Source organism: Carcharodon carcharias, chromosome 12, assembly GCF_017639515.1.
Source record: "Carcharodon carcharias isolate sCarCar2 chromosome 12, sCarCar2.pri, whole genome shotgun sequence".
Classification (NCBI taxonomy): domain Eukaryota; kingdom Metazoa; phylum Chordata; class Chondrichthyes; order Lamniformes; family Lamnidae; genus Carcharodon; species Carcharodon carcharias.
Window position 1 is genome coordinate 128,769,084 of NC_054478.1, and position 4,895 is coordinate 128,773,978.

A 4,895-nucleotide genomic window follows, 5' to 3' on the forward strand; every position below is an offset into this window, starting at 1 on the left:
AACAAAGGAGGGAGAGAGAAAAAAGGGGCTCAGGCCAGCTAACCCGGTATCAGTCACTGGGAAAGTGCTGCAGTGCTTATTAATAAGGACATCTTAACAATGCATTTAGAAAATCATAAGATGATCAAACTAAGTCAACTTACTTGTACAAAGGAAAAATTGTGTTTGTCAAATTTATTAGTTTTTTGTGGATGTAACCAGTAAGGTACCCAGGCCATGGTAGCAGCTGAGGAAACTCTGTCACTACAAGGGTTCAAAATTATAAGGTGGAAGTATTGAATAGACTGTTAGTACTTAAAGTTGACAAGACATCAGGACTGGACGAGATGCATCCATGGATATTGAAGGAAACGAGTAGAAATTGCAGGGCGCTGGCCATATATTTTCAGTCTTCCCAAGACTCAGGGGTAGGTGCCAGAGGACTGGAGAATTGCAAACGTTACGCCCTTGTTCAAAAAAGGTTGTAAGGATAAGCCCAGCAAATACAGACCAGTCAGTTTAACTTCAGTGGTGGACAAGACTGCAGAAACAATTACTCGGGATAGAATTCGTAGTGACATGGAAAAATATGGCTTGATCAGGAAAAGCAAGCATGGATTTCTAAAGGGGAAACCATGTTTAACTAATTTGCTGGAGTTTTTTGAAGAGGTAACAGAAAAGGTCAATGAGGGTAATGCTGTTGATGTGGTATACGTGGACTTTCAACAGGCATTTGAAACAGTGCCACACAACAGACTTGTGAGAAAAGTCATGGAATAACAGGGACAGTAGCAATGTGAAGACAAAATTGGCTGAAAAATAGAAAGCAGAGAGTAATGGTCAATGGATATTTTTTGGACTGGAGGAAGGTTTGTCGTGGAGTTCCCTAGGGATTGGTATTGGGACCCTTGCTTTTCCTGATATATATTAATGATCTAGACCTTGGTGTGCAGGGGACAATGTTAAAGTTTGCGGATGATATGAAGCTTAGGAGTGTTGTAAACTGCGAGGAGGACAATGTAGAATTTCAAAAGGACATAGATAAGTTGAACTGGGCAGATAGTTGGCAGATGAAGCTCGATGTGGAGAAGTGTAAGGTGATGCATTTTGGTAGGAAGAACATGGACAGGCAATATAAAATAAGGGGTGAAATTTTGAAGGGGCTGCAGATACAGAAAGACCTGGGTGTATATGTGCATAGATGGTGACAGGACAGGTGAAGAGAGCAGTTAAGAAAGTATATAGTATCCTGGGCTTTATTAATAGGGGCACAGATTACAAGAGCAAGAAGGTTATGATGAATTTATATAAGACACTCGTTAGCCTTCAGCTGGAGTATCGTGTACAGTTTTGGGCGCCACAATATAGGAAGGATGTGAACACATTGTAGAAAGTGCAGAAAAGGTTTACAAGAATGGTCCCAGAGATGAGAAGCTTTAGTTACGAAGATAGATTGGGGCTGTTCCCCTTGAAAAGAAGAATGTTAAGAGGAGATTTGATAGAGATGTTCAAAATCATGACGGGGTGGACAGAGTAGAAAAGGAGAAGCTGTTCCCGCTTGTAAAAGGATCAAGAACGAGAAGACAAAGATTTAAAGTGATTTGCAAAAGAAACAAATGTGAAGTGAGAAAAGACTTTTCGCACAGCGAGGGTTGGGGTCTGGAAAGCACTGCCTGGATGTATGGTGGAGGCAGGTTCAATCAAGGCATTCAAGAGGGCATTAGATGATTATTTGAATAGAAACAATGTTCAGGGGTACAGGGAAAAGGTAGGTCAATGGCACTAGGTCAAATTGCTCATTTGAAGAGCCAGTGCAGACATGATGGGCCGAATGGTTTCCTTCTGTGCCGTTAAAATTCTGTGGTTCTGAGGTACATAAAAGAGAACTTGTAGATGAGGTATACTTGGATTTCAAAAGGCTCTTGATAGTGTGCCACACAAAAGGTTAATATATAAGGTAAGAACTCATGGAGTTGAGGTTATATATTAGCATGGATAGAGGATCGGTTAAATGACAGGAAGCAAAGTGCAGGGTTTAACAGGGCATTTTCAAATTAGCTGGCTGTGATTAGAGAGTACCACAAGGATAAATGCTGGAACCTCAACTATTTACAATCTATACTAAAGACTTAGACAAAGAGACAGAGAGTAATGTATCTCAGATTTCTGATGACTCAGAGCTATGTAGGAATATAAGCTGTGAGGAGGACAGAAAGAGGCTGCAAAGGGATATAAACAGGTTAAGTGAGTGGGCAGCGGGGGTATAACACTGGGAGGTGTAAGGTTATTCACTTTGGGGAGTAAAAATAGAAAAGTAGAATATTTTTTAAAGGGTGTGAAACCTGTAAATCCTGATGTTCAGAGGAACTTGACAGTACTTGTACAAGGAGCACGGAAAGTTAACATGCAGATACAGCAAACAATTAAGAGTGCAAATGGCATGTTGCTCTTTATTGTAAGAGGATTGGAGGACAAGTATAAGGAAGTCTTACTACAATTGTATAGGACTTTGGTCAAACCACACCCGGAGTACTGTTCACAGTTTTAAAGGAAGGATATACTTGCATTGGAGGCAGCAAAGTGAAAGTTTGCTTGATTGGTTCCTGGGCGAGAGAGTTGTTTTATGGTGAGAGCCTGAGTAAATTGGGCCTATACTCTCTGGACTTTAGAAGGATGATCTCACTGAAACATATAAGATTCTGAAGGGGCTTGACTGGGTAGACACTGGCATGCTGTTTCCCCTGGAAACCTAGAACACTAGGGGCACAGTCTCAGAATAAGAGGCCAAAGATTTAGGGTTGAGATGAGGAGAAATTTCTTCATTCAAAGGGTTGTGAATCTTTGGATTTTTCTACCTCATAGGGTTGTGTACACTCCATCAGTGAATATATTTAAGGTGGAGAAGGTAGATTTTTGGACTCTCTGGGAATCAAGAGATATAGGGAGTGGGGGGAAGGTGGAGCTCAGGCCCAAGATCAGGCATGATCATCTTGAATGGTGGAGCAAGCTCGAGGGGCCACCTGGTCTACTCCTGCTCCTTTTCTTATATTCTTACAGCCACTAAGGCTAAGCATCAGGGTGAACAGTTTTATATTTGTTATTTGTGCCATGGTACCATTGTTTGATTTGCGGCAGATAAAGATTGACTATGGTAATTGAGTAGTTGTGGAATTTTTATATTACAGTCTTCATAAGGAGAGGCTTGGAAGTACAGTTAATGGATTTCCTAATGGATCTTCAGTCATGGATGATAAATCTTGTTGCAATAGTATTCTAGAGTCGAAGGTGGACCAAGCATATCAAAAGCGCTCTTCAATAGTTGACTGTGAGCATCTTTTCCAGATGTGTATCCCCTAGCTGGAACCCTCTGGACTCCCCCCTCCACCAACCACCCCCCTACCCCTCCCCCCCACCCCCAACCTGGTCTCCTGCCTCTTCTTCCTCCTTTTCCTCTCCCTTCTCTCCCATCTCTATCCTCCTCCTCTTATAGCTCCTCAAATTGACACGCTAGTACAATTTTTGGTGGCACCCGCAGTTCCCTTATGATTACCAGATTCTGAATTATGCAGAAATTCACCATGGCCCAAATTTTTCGTTCGTTGTGCGTGTGTGATCGGCAGATCCGGGAGCAGACGAGAAATGGGCCACCGGCCGTGATCAGCCCCCAACCGCAATTTCATGCTGGTTGGCCAGTAGGTGGCCAGCCAGAGTGAAATGCTTGTTGAAACGCCCAGCGTTGCCAGGATGGGGTGGAAAGAGGTTGGGCGCCAACATAACTGAGGGTGTGGGTGAGCCCTTCTAATGAGCTCCCTGAAGGCAGACAGCTGTCCCAGGGAGCTTCAGACTTCCACAGACTAAAGGACGAGACATGACAAAAATGCTGCAAAGTATGTCCATGAAGCACCTCATAAAAAAACAGTACCCAAATATCTCACTTTATTTTATTTCCCCGTGGAGATTTCATTCCGCTCTGGATCGAGGTTTGAGCAAAAATGTGAAAGCCACCTGGGAGAAAGGCCCCTCCGCCAACCGTAAACTTGGATGGGCCACGTAAAATCGCTGTTGATTGCATCGTTGATGGGCTTAATTGCCTACTTAATTGTTGACAGGCGCACTTCCGATGCCTGTGCGTGTCCACCGAACAAAATATCACATGAGCGCGGGATGACATCGGGACGGTTACCCAACTTCATCTCGTGCTATTTCATATCTGTTTGGGTCAGGTGCATGCCTGCCTGCAGGATGTAAAATTCTGGCCCATGAATCTGGAGACTTTCTTAGCTGAGTACTGGAGGGCTCCTCCTGACCGACCAAGGCATCTAAACCAGTGCTTGAGGACCACAGTGGTCTGCACAATGATATTCCTGGCGGCTGTGTGATTTTCATTTCATAGAATACTCAGTTGATGACTGGGCCATTTTCAGGGGAGCTACAGCTTCAGTGGGTATCTCCTGTCACCTGTAGCCAGTCAGGGTCATTGAATATTTTTAAGGCAGAGGGAGACAGATTCTTGACTAACAAGGGAATCAAAGGTTATCGGGGGTAGGCGGGAATGTGGAGTTGATGCCACAATTAGATCAGCCATAATCTTATTGAATGGTGGAACAAGTTGGAGAGCCAAATGGCCTACTCCTGCTCCTAATTTGTAAGCTCATAAGGATGGAACTGGCTAAATAGTCATCAAGGAATTAAGGCGCTGACGCAAAAGCATGATTTAACAATCAATCTTTGAGGACCCTTTCTGAAAGCAGGAAGGGGAGTAGCAAATTGAAGAGGAGTTCTGGAGGGTAGAATTTAGATGGCTGAAAAAAACATTAGGTGAATTAAGAAAGCAGTTTGATGCTGGGCTGGTTGAGTCAGATACAAGGGGAGCGAGCTCGTTTGGCCAGTTAGCTGTTTCGCATCCATGCCTTTTT